We start from the raw sequence: 17,821 nt of genomic DNA, 5'->3' as shown, positions 1-17,821 counted from the left end.
GTTTCTGCTCCCATCTGTGTTTATTATCTGATCCTTAAGTCCAGACCAGCACTTTAAACCTCTGGCCTCCTTAAAGAAGTGTTTCAGCGGCGTCCAGATCCACAAATCACAGCGTCTTTTTGCTCAGCAGAGTTTTAACTCTGACAGTAATTGGAGAGATTTGCACTTAAAGTTTCTGGTAAACAAGCCCCCGTCTCTGAGGATCAGAAGCTTGGCACTCACAGCCGTCTGAGCATTAAAAGCTCTGCACGCACAGAGAAAACACAGCTTCCCTGAAGAAAACACACATTTTACATTTATTTTCATTAGGATCAACATTACCTCCGTCAAAGTGACCGCTCGCAGGGTTCAGACGAGCGCGAGGACAGCTTCTCCTGCATAAAATCCTGATTTACACACACCCCCATCCCCACCTGCACTCCTCATTATTTTTAATGCGCCGTTTCACGGACTAATTATAGAAAAATACGTCTCTCTTTAATGCATGCAGCCTGCAGAGCTTTTGCATGAGCCTCAGAGTGAAAGGGAAACAGCCGGTGAGCAGTGAAGGGAGCGTGTCTCCACCACTGAGCCCTAAACCGGGATGTAAATCACAGTTTAAGTCGGGATCATTTGCTCACAACTACCCATCATCCACCTCTTCAGAGGCCTGCGCTCAGAGATAATGTACAGAAATAAAGGAAGGCTGAGAAATGCAGGAAAGAGGAACTTTAATAAGGAAGCTGGCAGAGGAGAGGGGGGTTATGGTTTGGAAGGAAAGGTGCACGGCGGTGAGGTGGATCAGAGCGCACTCGGAGTTTAAGGCTGGCAGAGGAGAGAGTTGAATAACAGCCTGTCAGCACAGTTACTAATGTGCAGCATGCTTTTTTAAACTCTGATAAATCCAGACAGACCTGGTGGTTATTTGTTTTAGGTGGTTATTTCACTTTGACAAACCAGTAATGTGCTAAACCTCCCTCCTCTTCTCACTTTCAGGTTTTAAGTCAGCAGCTTAGTGTTTTTTAACCTAATATACCAAAGGTATCGTCTTGTTTCTGTGTCATACTGCATTCATTCAGACATTTACAGCTCCAAAAACTAGTGCTGTCAGGCAACTAAAAAAATAATGTAATTAATCACAGGATTTATAATTAATTAATCGAATTAATCACATTTTAATCTCATATCTGCTTAAGATCCCCGAATAAAGAATCTGAATTCTAGGACATTACAACATTTGAGTGATGACTAATCAAATGAATACATGAAGAAGAGAAGATTTGTAAATCCGCTTTTTTTCAACTGGCCAATATTAAAAAGTCTTTGTTTGCTGCCTTTGACAGATTCAGATTCAGAATATTTATTGTATCCTTGGGTAAACACACACAAGACAGGACAAAGTGACACAGTGCCTCTACTAAAGGAGACAAAAAGGGCAGCCCCGAGATAAAGCACAAGATAAGCTAAAACCAGTAGTTAAGATAAATTAAGATAAGTTAAAAGTAGACAGAATGATAAGAAACAATAAAATTGTGCCATTCATAAAACAAGCTGAGAGAAACCGTGCAAATGATAAATTAAAGCTGTGTTAGCAGTATAAGACGGGTCCTCGGGTTCATGCCGGTCTACCACGATAATTTTTCCAGAAAGGGTAGAAATGCTGGGGTATCTTATTCTGAAAGGCAAATTTCCAGCTTCCTGTGCATGATAGGTCAGGGGTATCCATGTCTGATATTTGCATCTGAATGAGATGAACATTTTGGCGTTGGTTTCATCTCTCTACGACATTCCTACTGGCTGCTAGGGTCATTTTAGTACGTCTAGGTGGCGCTAGAGAGCTTATTATGGGATGTTGGGGGTCATGTTTGGTATCAAACGTAAATTTTGGGCGCCCATAATGTGTGTGCCAATTTTGGTGAGCTTTTTGAGCATGTTTAGGGTCTCCAATAAGCCTTTTACTGGATAATAACAATATAATAAAATATATATATATTATTATTATTATATGAATAATAATAATAAATTAAGTTGTCGGGGGCTTTATGCCCCTGGTAGGGTCTCCCATGGCAAACAGGTCCTAGGGGAGGGGCCAGACAAAGTGTAGCTCACACAGACCCCTTATGATGAGTACAAACAATGGTTCAGCGTTTCCCTTGCCCGGACGTGGGTCACCGGGGCCCCCTCCTGGAGCCAGGCCTGGGGGTGGGGCTCGATGGCGAGCGCCTGGTGGCCGGGCCTGTTCCCATGGGGCCCGGCCGGGCACAGCCCGAAGAGACAACGTGGGACCCCCTTCCCGTGGACTCACCACCCGCAGGAGGGGCCATAGGGGTCGGGTGCAGTGTGAGTTGGGCGGCAGCCGAAGGCAGGGACCTTGGCGGTCTGATCCTCGGCTGCAGAAGCTAGCTCTAGGGACGTGGAACGTCACCTCTCTGGCGGGGAAGGAGCCTGAGCTGGTGCGCGAGGTTGAGAAGTTCCGGCTAGACATAGTCGGCCTCACCTCAACGCACAGCAAGGGCTCTGGATCCAGCCTTCTCGAGAGGGGTTGGACTCTCTTCTACTCTGGAGTTGCCGATGGTGAGAGGCGGCGGGCTGGGGTGGCGATACTCGTTGCCCCCAGGCTCGGTGCCTGTACGTTGGAGTTCACCCCGGTGGACGAGAGGGTAGCCTCCCTCCGCCTTCGGGTGGGGGGACGGATCCTGACTGTTGTTTGTGGCTATGGTCCAAATAGCAGTTCAGAGTATCCACCCTTTCTGGAGTCCTTGGAGGGAGTGCTTGAGAGTGCTCCGTCTGGGGATTCCCTCGTCCTACTGGGGGACTTCAACGCTCACGTCGGCAATGACAGTGAGACCTGGAGGGGCGTGATTGGAAGGAACGGCCCCCCCGATCTGAACCCGAGTGGTGTTTTGTTGTTGGATTTCTGTGCTCGTCACAGGTTGTCCATAACGAACACCATGTTCAAGCATAAGGGTGTCCATACGTGCACCTGGCACCAGGACACCCTAGGTCGCAGTTCGATGATCGACTTTGTAGTCGTGTCATCGGACTTGCGGCCGCATGTCTTGGACACTCGGGTAAAGAGAGGGGCGGAGCTGTCAACCGATCACCACCTGGTGGTGAGTTGGCTCCGATGGTGGGGGAAGATGCCGGTCAGACCTGGTAGACCCAAACGTATCGTGAGGGTCTGCTGGGAACGTCTGGCAGAATCTCCCGTCAGAGAGAGCTTTAACTCCCACCTCCGGGAGAGCTTCAACTGTGTTCCGGGGGATGTAGGGGACATTGAGTCTGAATGGACTTTGTTCCATGCATCCATTGTTGAGGCGGCTGATCGGAGCTGTGGCCGTAAGGTGGTTGGTGCCTGTCGGGGCGGCAACACCCGAACCCGCTGGTGGACACCAGTGGTGAGGGATGCCGTCCAGCTGAAGAAGGAGTCCTATCGCGCCTTTTTGGCGTGTGGGACTCCTGAGGCAGCAGACAGGTATCGACAGGCCAAGCGGAATGCAGCTTCGGCGGTCACTGAGGCAAAAACCCGGACATGGGAGGAGTTCGGTGAGGCCATGGAGAACGACTTCCGGACAGCTTCGAAGAGGTTCTGGACCACCATCCGGCATCTCAGGAGGGGGAAGCAGTGCACTGTAAACACTGTGCTCAGTGGAGACGGTGCGCTGCTGACCTCGACTCGGGATGTTGTGGATCGGTGGAAGGAATACTTCGAAGACCTCCTCAATCCCACCGGCACGTCTTCCTTGGAGGAAGCAGGGTCTGGGAATGATGGGGTGGGCTCGTCCATCTCTGGGGTCGAAGTCGCCGAGGTGGTTAAAAAGCTCCTCGGTGGCAGGGCCCCGGGGGTGGATGAGATCCGCCCAGAGTTCCTTAAGGCCCTGGATGTTGTGGGTCTGTCGTGGCTGACACGACTTTGCAACATCGCGTGGACATCGGGGGTAGTGCCTCTGGATTGGCAGACTGGGGTGGTGGTCCCCCTTTTTAAGAAGGGGGACCGGAGGGTGTGTTCCAACTACAGGGGGATCACACTCCTCAGCCTCCCTGGTAAGGTCTATTCGGGGGTACTGGAGAGGAGGGTCCGTAAGATCGTCGAACCTCGGATTCAGGAGGAGCAATGTGGTTTTCGTCCTGGCCGTGGAACTGTGGACCAGCTCTATACCCTCAGCAGGGTTCTTGAGGGTGCATGGGAGTTTGCCCAACCTGTCCACATGTGTTTTGTGGACTTGGAGAAGGCATTCGACCGTGTCCCTCGGGGAGTCCTGTGGGGGGTTCTCCGGGAGTATGGGGTGTCGGGCTGCTTGTTACGAGCCGTCCGTTCCCTGTACGACCGGTGCCAGAGCTTGGTCCGCATTGCTGGCAGTAAGTCGGACTCGTTTCCAGTGAGGGTTGGACTCCGCCAGGGCTGCCCTTTGTCACCGATTCTGTTCATAACTTTTATGGACAGAATTTCTAGGCGCAGCCAGGGTGTCGAGGGGGTCCAGTTTGGTGACCTCAGGATTGGATCACTGCTTTTTGCAGATGATGTGGTCCTGTTGGCTTCATCAAGCCGTGACCTTCAACTCTCTCTGGAGCGGTTCGCAGCCCAGTGTGAAGCGGCTGGGATGAGAATCAGCACCTCCAAATCTGAGTCCATGGTCCTCAGCCGGAAAAGGGTGGACTGCCCTCTCCGGGTCGGGGATGAGATCCTGCCCCAAGTGGAGGAGTTTAAGTATCTCGGGGTCTTGTTCACGAGTGAGGGAAGGATGGAGCGAGAGATCGGCAGGCGGATCGGTGCGGCGTCCGCAGTAATGCGGACTCTGCACAGGTCTGTTGTGGCGAAGAGGGAGCTGAGCCGGAAGGCGAAGCTCTCTGTTTACCGGTCGATCTTCGTTCCCACCCTCACCTATGGTCATGAGCTTTGGGTAGTGACCGAAAGAACAAGATCGCGGGTACAAGCGGCCGAAATGAGCTTCCTCCGTAGGGTGGCCGGGCTCTCCCTTAGAGATAGGGTGAGAAGCTCGGCTATCCGGGAGGAGCTCGGAGTAGAGCCGCTACTCCTCCGCGTTGAGAGGAGCCAGATGAGGTGGCTCGGGCATCTGATGAGGATGCCTCCCGGACGCCTCCCTGGTGAGGTGTTCAGGGCACGTCCCACCGGGAGGAGACCCCGGGGCAGACCCAGGACACGCTGGAGAGACTACATCTCTCGGCTGGCCTGGGAACGTCTTGGGATCCCCCCAGAAGAGCTGGCCGAAGTGGCTAGGGAGAGGGAAGTCTGGGCTTCCCTGCTTAGGCTGCTGCCCCCGCGACCCGACCCCGGATAAGCGGAAGAAGATGGATGGATGGATAATAATAATAATAATAGGAAGAAAGACATCTATAGAAGTAAATTATGTTTTTTTAGTGGGGAAGGCAGGGTCTGGTGGAGCTTGTCAATCAAAATCCTGCTCGTAAACTACTGTGGGTGAGAGCGGTGCGCTCTTTGGATGAGAGCTCAGCATGGATATGAGGAGAAGATGTGAGATGACAGAGACATAGCGAGATGCTGCAAGTCAGAAAAGTTCAGGCAGCTCACGCTCCAACTGAGGATGTGTCAAGGCAGTTCACGGTAGAGAGAAAGAGCGGCGCCATCGTGGATGGAGCGCTCGAGACAAACACGATCAAAACAAAGTACATTTTGTCTTTTTTTTGGATCGAAAACCAGAAGAGACATAAAAGAAGAGAGCCCACTCTTCTTAGGTAGCTTTGGTGTTTACATAGTCAGAGAAAACAATGTTATTTGGGTCTTGAAAGATCATTCAAGATGCTCTGAAAATGAGTCAATCCCCTTCCATCTATCCTTTAATCAATCCATCCATCCCTCCCTCCCCAATCAATCCATCAATCCACTGGTCCGTCTTATTTTCTCCTGCAACGATGCTCTGACCCCTTAATATGTCCACACGCTGTTCCTATGTGTGCGCATAGATATTGTGGATGAAGAAAGATCTCCACTGAACTGTCGGACAAAAACGTCCATTTATGAAACTGATCATGTATGAAAGTGCTTCACAGGTACAGAGTCAGGAATCCTGGTCCCTCTCTATTTTATTTATATCTATGTTTTCTATTAATCACCCAAACACACACACACAGCTCCACTGAATCCAAACCATCTGCTGAAGCCTGAAATCAGCAGCCTGCAGAACACACTCACTAAGAAATAGAAATCGCAGTCACGATGGCAACCTGTTCCCATGCTCCAAACCAAACAGGAGTCTTAGTGTGGTCCCTGCTCTGCCAGACCATCAGAAATGATCCAAAAGGCTTTGTTTGTGCTGTGTGAGGCAGATTTATGAACCCTAATCTGAGGAAACCACAGGTCTAATCGCTGCTCCCGTCACAACACAGTGATGTGCAGTGAATCCTGCCTGGGTCCCTGTCCTCGTGCGAGTTCATAAAATCCTGTCTGATGTCCGTAATGCGGAGCTGGAGGGTGGAGCAGACGTGGTAATCCAGGACTGGACTCCCTGGATTAGGCTGGGATTGTCTGGGCAGCTCAGTGGGAGCAGATCGAAGCTGTTTTCTCACACCAGCAGTCTGAGGAAAGAGTCGGCCCGTATTGATCTGAGCTGGGATTGGTCCATGTGGGAAACCTCCCCTCACGTTTTGTCACACACCGATGGTGGTTTTGGGGTTTTTGTCCTTTAAATGACCTGAGAATCCAGACCACCCATCTGGTCTGAAAAACACAAGTTTAATGTGTGTGTGTGCACTCTGAGAGAGATTAGTGGGTCTCCTCATGTCTGTCAGGGACCGCTCAGCCATCATTCAGTCAAACCAAAACAGTACAGCCAGAAACAACCTGATGGTTTTACACAAGGCACCAGAATTGGAAACAAAACAATCGTGTTAATGTGCAGTTTGACTTTTCCAGATTCATTTTTATTTGTCATTTGCTGACTTGGTCACAGCTTTGAACATTAAAAATGTTTGAAGCAGAGTAATACCATTACTCTGAACAGAAATACTTCATATATACAAAGAAAACCACACAATAATATACTTAAAGTATTTTATTTACACAAGTTAAAGGCTCAAAGTATATCTTTAACATAGTATCGGGCAGCAGTCCCCAACCTTTTTTGCGCCACAAACTGGTTTATATCAGACAATATTTCACAGATCGGCTCTTCCTCCGTCTCCTCACTGGCTCTTTTACCCTGCCTAAAGAAACTTTCCAAAGATTTTTGTCCATTTTGCTAGTTTTGGAGATTTGGCATCAAGAATGAGGGTAGACGGGTATGACAGGGAGGATCCGGTCATTTTTAAGATAGAATATCATTCAGAACCAAGGCACATTTCAGCATTATTTCAGCATATTTAAAGAAAAGTGAATAAAATAAATTGTTAAAATGCTCCAATAAAAGGCAGCTTTGAAAAGGTGAGTCCTCAACCTAGATTTGAAGGAGCTCAGATGTTTTCTTGCAGTTTGTTCCAGATATTTGGAGCATAGAAGCTGAATGCTGCCTCTCCAATCAGATAATAAGTCAAACTGAAATAATGTAAGTAGAGTATTTTTTAAGTGCACCCGTTACCAATTGACCCACAGACTGGTACCAGTCCTGGGCCCAGGGATTGGGAACCACTGGTATAGGGCATCATACCGAAATAAGAAAGCTTGTTATCCATCTCTGAGGGCTACGTACAAAAATGTAAACGTCTTTTTCAGCTCATGGTCAAAAGTTTATGACAACAACAAACTCAAATGCGAACATTGCGACTGTGAAGGAGGTATTGCTAAAGTATCTCTTGCAGAGAGGTAGCATTGGAGGTGGTGGTCCTTGAGGCTGTGAAATGCATTGCAAAAGTTCCCCCGTTATTGTTTCTTCTTTGTGTCTCACTAAAGCTAGGTATTGGTTAGGAAAAGCAACACAGCCCCATCTGTAAGGTTTTTTTTTTTTTTCAAGTTATGTTGGGCTTTTTATTCATTCAGTGATAGAGTAGAAGACAGTGGATAGAGTAGGAAAGGGGGCGAGAGTGGCGAGTGACATGCGGGAAACAGGCCACGGGCTAGACTCGAACCTGGGCCACCTGCTTGAGGGCCTGACCTAAACCACTAGGCCATCTGCGCCCCAAGCCCCGTCTGTAAGGTTTATGGAAACCTGTAGAAATACAGACAAAATAAATGCAAAGCACTGACAGAAGGCTCCGTCCATATCTGTATTTGACGTTGAGCATGAATGGGCCTTTACTCATCACCCAGTTGTGTTTAATACTTGATTCTGATTGGTCAAGCCCTTTTAACAACAGTGATAAATCCTGCAACACAAAACCATGAGAATCATGTTTTTTGCTCACCCTGTCAGGATTCTATTTAGCATAACCTCAAGCTCACTATACATCATCTCCTCCAATCATGTTATGTTGTAGCATACTGATTCACTTAGGGGCCGTTTAAATTACAACGGTCCAAGGGTGAAACGCAAAAGTATTGTTGCGTTTTGGTCTCACGTTTACACAGAAATGGCAATAATGCATACTTTTGACAGCCTTCAGAGTGGAATTTTTCTGAAACGCTGCTTCTACCGTTACACATATGACAGTAAAACAGTATCGTTGTTACAAGGTGATCGCCCCAACTCTACTTTGGTGGAGATCTACCAAAAGCCGCTTCTGGACAAGACAGTTATAGCGCCATCTCCAGGCCTGGCATGCTAACTACAACGTTTTTCAGTCCCTCAGAGGCAGATTTTACGGGTCTTAACATCTCTGCAGATCATAGTCTGTGACCTGGGTGAACAAACCCTCAGATTGTGAAAGGATTTAGCACCTTTACTCGGGGGCCACAGAGCAGGAATAACAGAATAAAAACATGACTGTTGACCTGTTGAACACAGAATCTGTGTTTGTATTGACATTAGCTGCTCTCGTCGTCTCCCTCCTGAACAGCTGTGACCTTACAGTTAGAGCCAGTTGGAGCCTCCGGCTACAAAAGACGTCACCACAAAGAGAGACGGCTCATTGAGATGGATGACAACGCTCAATGAGTGTCCTTGAGAGAGGCCAGGACCACAAACACTCTGCTTACTCCATACAGGAGGCTGCTGGAAATAACTCTGTGTGGATAGATCTGTTTAGCGTGTGGAGCAGCAGAGAGGAGAGCGTCTAAATGAAACTATAACTGCTCCTGTGCTGAAGGCCAGCTGCAAAATACCTCCAGTACGCTTCATTTATTAAGAGCCGGAAAGGAGTCCAAGGATTTTCAGCTGCAGCCCTGCAGGCCTGAGCTTTCATTAGTCTACAATCACACGCTGACAAGTGGGGTAAATTTTACCTCAATGTGAAAATGACTCGCCACAGGCTAACAAGCTAATAAAGCTGCTGTTCCAGTGAGCAAAATGAGACTTTTTCATTTTCTTCATGCATGTCTGTGCACGCCAGCAGTGCAGCGAGCTTATGACGTGCGTATGAGGTGCAAACATTCACCTACCAAAGATAAACCAGACGTACATAACTTCTGTGACGGCATACACTGGCACTGATGCCTTGCAATAACAGAGGCGCCGCTGACAGTTAACCTACAAACAGGTAAAGAGGTGGATCCTTGGCTTTGAGCCTATGTCGCACCGACCTGTCTGTCACACCATGCACCTAATCATTAGCTTTTAATTATTACCTCAACAGGTGTGTTATAAAACGAATCATTTCCTCTACAGTGTGTACGATTAATGAGATACACACCCTGAACTGTTCAGAAACCAGACTGTCAACACCTTCCAATCTACTTTGAAAGCAGATCTCTAAACATGGAACTAAACCAGGTTTCTTTATAAATATATACGTGGAAGCCTCAGTGAGGAACGCCAATGTTGCTGCCATATTGGTGGTGGTATTCTGGAAGGATGCTCATGGAAACAGCTTTGCATCAGTTTGAATCAGTCTAAGAGTTGAGCCTACATCTGATTTTGTTTGGTGTTTGTAAAACAGGGTTTATATAAATTCTGAATCATTTTGATGTTTGTTTTACTTGTATGGTCCAGTTTTGCCAAAATTTGATATAGTAGGCAGAAATAACTTAAAAAATCGGTCAAATGGGATCAAAGTAAGAAAATTGATCATAGTGCATTAAAGCAGTTAGCCTTGTATTATAAATTAGCATATAAACCGTTAGCTCTCTGCATGTTAAAGTCTTCTTTTATTGGGAAATGCCACTGTAAACCAAAAACAAAGCTCCTATAACTCCTTCCATAGAGTATATTTGCATACATTTCACTTTTAAAGGAAAGAACTGTAAAAAAAAAAAAAGTATAACTCTTAGATTTCAAACTGAATTGAATTATTGGATTTGAAAATAGTTTTTCTAAATGATTTAATTCAATTGTGGGTGATTTTGTAACTTTAGTAAACCATCAGCTTCTCCGTCTGCTTTGTTTATAAGATAGATATGCCACTACTAATATGGCCGACGTACTGACGTATCACTGCAGATGGACAACCAAGTGGCAACCTCCGGTCTAAGAATATGAGACAATGCGGAAGTGATAAAATCTGCTGTTTCTTGAGTGTCCGCTTGAGGCTGGCTCCAGAAGTACAGGAAGTCACATACACACCAAGACAAAAAAAGCTGTTTTCAAAGCAGAAATTAACCTATTTACAGCCTGGTTCAAAAAACATCTCCTGTCTGAGTCGCTAATTTCACTAACGGCACCCACTGTACGGGGGATGAATTTTTTTTTAACTCGACTGTTCAGAGGCACAGCTGAGGGTCACATGACAGATAGGCGCCCTATAGCTGTACGAGAAGCCCTTGCCACTACCAATATGGCTTCTATAGCCGATCTGCTTCATTTTCCGTTTCAGAAACAGACGGGTGACATCGGGGAGACTACATCCATGTTTTATACAGTCAATATGGACAACATACCCCATTTGACATTCATTTTAAAATCGTATTATTTATTTTAAGACCTTTAAATGGATCACCTCAGTACGTCCCCAACCTTTTAAATGTCTGTACTCCCTTGCAGTTCCTGAGGTCTGCTGATCACCTTCACTGCGTGGTCCAGAAAACCTGTTCAAAGATCCAAGGTGATCAAGCCTTCTCTGTGGTGGCTCCCAAATTATGAAACAATTTTCCACTCTAAATAAACTTTTAAATGCTGTCTTCAAACTTATTTTTTTATTCTTTGGCTTTTAATTCAGCGTGAGAGTTGTGTGATCTGTATCCTTTTATGCCTTTTATGGTCTTAACCCCTTTGTTTGTATGGCTCTTATTGGTTTCCATGTGTTATTTCTTTTTATTTTATTGATGTTCTTATTTGATTGTTATTGTTCAGCACTTGTGGAGACTTGGTTGTTTTGAAAATGTGCATTATAAATAAAGTGGATCAGATCATCTATGTCTTTGGGCTGATTGAAGCAAGCCTCAAGTGGACACTTGAGGAACTACAGTATTTTTTTTCCATTATTGACCTGATGAGTTTCTTTGGTTCAACGCCTGCAAACATCAGAGCCTTTGCTTAATCTTAAAATTGAACTTTGTCCCAAACGTGGTCCAAACCACATTAGTTGCTTTATAATCAGATAAACTCAGGATAGTTAGCGAACAGACTTTTATTCATCATAAAGACGTCATAAAGTCACCGCGGTCGCTCCGACTCCTCTGTAGATAAAATTCAGGTCACTTAGAAAACCTGTGAGGGTTGAGCACAGTGTGTACTCTGATCAGTGTGAACTGTGTCAGCTGTATCATCACGCTGTGCTGCTGGTTATCAAATCCACTGACACACTCACCCACTGCTCCACCGTGTCAGCGTAACAGCCAGTTTATTGTAGTGTGTGTGTGTGTGTGTGATGCTGCAACAGATGATGGCTCAGTCTGTTAATGTCTGCGTCTCTTTGGCAGATCTTTGCACTTTAAAGTCTTCTTCATGTTCGCTGTGTTTGGTTTGTTTGCAGGAGAAGCTTCACTTCCTGGATGAAGTGTGACCTCCAGGGGAGAGCGGAGCTGTGGTGTTGAGGCTTCTCACAAAGATCTGCATGCCGCTTTGATTGGTGATTACAGGATGTACCTGCGAATGGAGCCCACCCACTTGTCTGAAGCACATAAACACATGTGAGCTGCACAGACACACCATGAAACCTCTTGTTTATCACCACGACCATTATTTCTGTCCTCGTCTACCGACCTCTCATCTAGCAACCAGGTACGTCACTGCTACTGTAAAACAAACAGCTATTATCCCCCAGGAGATGTGAGTCAAACCTCCCAGTAAGCCCACTCAGAGCCCTGGAAACGCAGGTTTTTATGGCGACATGTCTCAGCCTGCAAAGACAAAACCCACAGCCTCAACGGAGCAAAGTCTCCACCTTGTTGTCGCTTGTTTCAAGGCTCAAAGGTTTAAAAAAACACACCTCGCTGGCATATATTTGTGGAAATGTCCCTTTATATCCAACTCTGAGCCTCTTTTCAGCCCTTTTTGTTGTTTAATGTGCAGAATTTGACTTTCATACACGCAAATCTGCAGTTTAAGCGCCACTTTATGAAGCAGAAGGGTGACGAATATGAGAAAGGACGTGTTATTATGTAGATTTATTCTCTTTCAGCATTGTTTCTCTGCATTTTAAAAAGGTCAGAGCTAACAGGGCAGGATGCTGGAATTTTCCGAACTCGGATTTGCATGAAAAGCTTTCCTCAGATCCCATCTGGAATAAGGTTACGTCTTTTATTTTTGTTGTTTTTTTAAAGTGTGATTACTTTCTGCTGGAAACCTGAGCTGAAACCTCACTTCTCCAAACTTTCTCACAATCCTTCCTGCCTCCCTCCCTGCCTCTGTTGTGTTTTTCTCCCCCATTCACTTCCTCATGGCTCAACCCTCCTGATTGGTCGAGAGGGGGTGGAATGTCGGCCAATGGGAGGGCAGTTGCCAGGCAGCCTGGACCTTGTTTGGGCTGGAGCCTCACACAGCTGTTCTATTGAAACACAGCAGGACATAATAACAAGGGCCCCTACACACACACACACACACACACACAAAGACACAGAGACGGCTCACACACTTTTAAACCTCACTGAAAAAGTTCCCTGCTCTAGTTTTTATTCATGTTTCTCTCTTTTAACGTTATTTTCTCATGTTTATGCATCTGTTGTGCTCACTCACTTCACATTTTATGAGCATAAATTAACTTTTTAAAAGATTAAAGCAACAGAAAAGTCTCATTTTTCTTTGCATGTAGCGATATGAAAGAAAGAAAGACCCCCAAAAAGACAGCTTCACATCACATAAGTTCATAAAACCTGGTCAAACACTGAACAAACTTTCTTTTCTTTCAAAGAAACATGACTATCCCCCTCTCTTTGTCTCATTCAGGTACTTTCTACCTGATCTAATCACACAAACACAGGCTATAATCACTCGACAGAGTTAATAGTTACCGTGTGTTTGCCTGTTTACAGATTGAGATCTTTATCTTTATTTTAGGTCATGATTTCAGCCACCTGGTGAATGTTCAGTCTCAGGTTTCTTCTGGCTCTGTTACTAGGTCTCCACTGACCCCTGTGGGCAGGGACACTGTAGGGAAGTCTGAGGAGTTTGCACAAAGGACTAACTGCTGAAACCACACCTCACTTTATCTACCACTAAACGCTCTAAGCATTTATAACTTTGAGTCATACACTAATGGAAACAAAACAGGAGGAAGCTGAAGTGAACACACAGCTTTATACTCTATTAAACTTGTCTGTGATTTTAAAGAGTGTGTATTCATGTTAAAAACATAAAACATAATCCTGTAGACATGGATATAAAGTGCCAATGCTGGATGTTCAGACTGAGCATGTGCAGATTTGCTGACCTTTACATAATCAAATGTTGTAGAAATTAGACTTGCTGAAATGATGAGGTCATCACATAAGGATTTCTTAGCTGGTTCGTGACACATTTGAGGGACGGGGCCTCAAACACCAAGGTCAGCCCACAGCCAATCAGAGTGAAGGGGGTTTATGGAGCGGGAAGCCTTAAACAGCAGCTAAAACAATGTTTTCAGACAGAGGATGAAAATACAAGTTTTCCAAAACACCAAGGAGAGAAACAAATTGTGATTTTTTAACATGCAATTCATTTAAAGATACTAGTGGGACAAAAATAGAGACGACAAAAAGGACACTACCCCCTCTTTAAGTTACCTCAACACTATTTTATTACTCCTGACATATAAACAAGTTATAGCTGAGTAACACTGAGCACAAAAGAGTAGGCGTGGGAGAAAAATCGATTCACATAAGTATTGGAGTTACTTGTTGTATGATATTAAAATCGGGATTCTCAGTTGGAAAAAAAAAAAATATTTTTTAAATTTAATTTTAAGTACCACTGTTCTCCAATAGGGGTCGAAATGTTTTTCTCTGACTCAAGTAATATGCATTTTTGGGGAAAATATGGCTCCTGAGTCTGTAGACAATATTATCATAATTTAACTTTTTCACATGGTCTGGTGTTAAAAAAAGGAAACTAGAAATCGCAAGAATTGGAAACAATGAAGAATTGCACTTTTAATCAAATCGGGCCCCCCAAAATCGTAATAGAATGGAATCACAAGAAAAGCATATAAAGACCCCTGAAAACTGACGTGAAAACTTGTAAACTGTGAATTAAAACAGTGAGAATAAATTAAAAGAACATTTTTTTGTTGAAAGCTATACTGTTGGTGTTAGCTTCCCCTCAGATTACAGACTTCAGACAGGATTTTAGCTGGGGCTGGCAGCACAAAAGTACCATGGCTTCATATAAGTGACTGTTTTTGAGTCACCCATCACCGCCAAACCTCCACATGTTCACCTGTGCTTCACTGGAGGTCAGTGTCCGTCCATGACCTTTGAGCAGCTGTGCAAAAACAACTTGGATAGTTTTGTTTTTAAGTGTCAGGTTGCAAAGAGCTGCAGATTTCAGAGGAAGTCTTTCATGCAACTCAAAGGCCTCGACCCTGCACACGTATAAAACATTAAGAGCAGCTCTGAGTCCCTTTATGACGATATCAGAGTAAATCTGTGGCTATAACCTGTTATAAAACACCTGTTGAGAGCTTTATTTTGTCATTATGTGCTGAAAAAGGGAGAAAAAGTCCCTCTGACCTCCGCTGAGCGAGCACAGATTGCTTCATAACGCTGGAGAATAGTTAACCAGGACCAATGACCCACATCACCAGACAAACACTGTGTGTCCATCTGTCTGTGTGTCCAGCTGGAACAATAAGACCCTGTGTGCGCCCTGTACATCCTCTCTCACACACAGATATCTCTCTCTTTCACACACACCCACACACATACACACCTGTTGCCTCTGCAGGCTTAAATAAAGACAGAAGTGAGAGGGCGGAAAGCCTGACAGCAGACCAGCTATTGATCTGGAGACGTATGCGTCACATCACATATGGAGAGCTTTTCTGGGCTGATAGCATCAATAATCACACACACACACACACACACACACACACACACACACACACACACACACACACACACACTGAGGATTATAATCACTGTGCTAAATGTAGATTTCAGCGACATATGAGTCACTCTGGGGAACAATGGAGCGATGTGAAGGACAAAAGGAGCCGCTGAGCGTATGTGAGACCAAATGTCAAAGCTGCTTTCCTCTCAGCGTCTGCAGGAACAACCTGATGGATCGCTCCACTCCTTCTCCTGGAAAACATCGATGTGAGGGTGTTTGCAGAGCTTTTGCATGTGTGTGTGTGTTTGGGATATTTTTTCTGAATGTTTGCTCTTGTATTTTTCTCTTAGCTTTTAAAGACTGAGGTGTGGGGGGTGGTAGACTGACCTGTACTTTTAAAAGTAGACTTCAAACTTTTCTTTTTGATGAAGCTTAAAGTTAGAGCTGGATCAGATTTGAACCAAGTCTTAAGGCGCGTTCACACTGGCCACCTGAACCGTGCTGTACTCAAGCACAATTGCTCCCCCGGCAACACAAATACTCCAATATAAACCAGACTTAAGGCACAGGCTTGGCCCACCTACGTCATCGAGAAGAGACTGTTTACAAGTTGCACGATCTCATCAGAGTCAGCACAATGAGACACAGGGAGCACTGCTACAACTTTAGAGACTTTTTGGCTTATGTTGAGCCGTTTTGGTCGGACACAGCCGTCTCACATCCTTGCTAGAGACTTTTTGATACCGATCAGTGGTATTGGTTATCGGTGTATCAGTGCCCTTCAAGGCTCGATCGCGATCAGTGTGAAGAAATCTATGGTTTTGTTTTTTTTTACCAGCGCTCTTTGCTACTTTATTTTAAACGTTGCCTCTGATGCACTTTCTTTGTTTTTTGCTGCATTTCCAGTCAACAGGGTATAAAAGTTTACATTTGAAAAGAAGTTGTGAGAATTGTTTTGATGGTAAACATTTAAATATTTCATAGTTTAAATAAATATTAACTTCAGTAATTCCATATACTCTTTTTTTTTTGTCTTTTACCCAAAACACTACCAGTCTTTTCCTACAGTAGGAAATCCAGGTATCAGATCAGTATTGGTTGATACCAAAGCCCAGGTATCAGTATCAGAACCAGAAAAATTGAATCTGTGCATCCCTAATCCTCCGTTTTGTTTAAAAGAACTGTTAAGAGGAGCGGTCGCAGCGGTCATACCTCATGGATCATATGCCATGGACGAGCAGCTTGTGCTTGTGCATGAAGTGAACCGCTAAGAAACATATCTCTCTGAAGCGTGCCAAAGCAAAGAAGTGAATCGGGCACTTATACCGTCACAGTGGCCAAACGAACTGGACTTTGGGGTTGTAGCAAGCATAAACATGGGTTGTATGGCCAGTATGACCATGCCCTTAGTTCTGCTGCTGTAGGCTTTGATTGTTGGGGTAAACTGAAGGGCCGACAATGGACACAACTATGGTTTTAGGGAGAACCCGTTGAGTATTGTTGCATTTCGGCCTCACATTTACGCATTAAACAGTATGAAATGCAAACTTTTGAAAACAGCCTCCAGAGTGGAATTATTCTGAAACACTGCTGACAACAACAGCACAACATTTTATGATTGTCGTAGCTTGTGCTGCTCAATCTGCTGAGTCTGTGACTGACTTTCAACAAAATGAGCATCTGTTGCTCCACTTCTGCTCTTAGCATTCACCAATACACCAGATGATCGGCCCAACTCTACTTGGGTGGAGATCATAGACTGTATAAAACATGGACAAAGCATCCGCAACGTCAACCGTCTGTTCCTGAAACCGTAAAATGAAGCCAATCCACAGACGTAGCCACATTCCCTATGACACTGGCTGTGAGATGTCTTCAAGCAGCTACAGGGCACCTTGCGGTCACGTGACCTGAGCTGTGCCTCTGCTTGGAAAATCAAACAATCGTATTAACCTCTAAACTGCAAAGACAGAAAAAAATCACTCACCATACAGTGTGCGCGGATAGTGAAATCAGCTTTTTAGACCCAAGCTGTTTTTTGAACCAGGCTGTAAAAATGTTTTTAATGCTGTAAAAGTCTGTTCTTAAAGCTGGATGTTTACATGACTTCAGGTCTTTCTGCAGCCAGACTCAGGCGGATTCTCAAAGAACAGCGACTTTTAGCACTTCCAAAAGCCGCTTCTGGACAAGGCAGTTATAGCGCCAACCTAAGGCCTTTGTCATGTAAAGGGGCCTCACATACTAGGCTCCTGTTTTCCTCTCTGTTGCTAACTTGCTAAATGCTGCAAAGTGCTGTACTCATGGTGGGTTCAGATAGGATCAGACTCCTTATATCGTCTTTGTTTCGGCTCTCATGTAAGTCTAATTCTTTTGTTTTGAAAACGGTCTCAGTGTTTGTTTCCTCTCTGAACATTTTTGTCTCGAGCTCCACGTTC

At 45.2% G+C, this 17,821-nt stretch overlaps 1 long non-coding RNA gene across 2 annotated transcripts in view; it reads left to right on the top strand.

The window, feature by feature from the left end:
* LOC141810861 (uncharacterized) overlaps positions 1-13,483 on the top strand; it is a 91,100-nt gene extending 77,617 nt beyond the window's left edge. The window contains exons 3-4 of one of the 2 annotated variants that reach the window (XR_012600130.1): positions 11,896-12,143; positions 13,419-13,483. This is a non-coding gene — a long non-coding RNA (uncharacterized LOC141810861). Of the gene's footprint in view, positions 1-11,895; positions 12,577-13,418 lie in introns of those variants that run through there. The other variant, XR_012600129.1, reaches the window with a different exon arrangement.
* Positions 13,484-17,821: the final 4,338 nt, after the last annotated feature.

This window comes from Halichoeres trimaculatus, unplaced genomic scaffold, assembly GCF_033239565.1.
Source record: "Halichoeres trimaculatus isolate MK-OKI-2021-1 unplaced genomic scaffold, fHalTri1.1 fHalTri1_scaffold_21, whole genome shotgun sequence".
Taxonomy (NCBI): Eukaryota; Metazoa; Chordata; class Actinopteri; order Labriformes; family Labridae; genus Halichoeres; species Halichoeres trimaculatus.
Note: the sequence above shows the minus strand (reverse complement) of the source record. Positions and strands in the feature narration are given on the sequence as shown.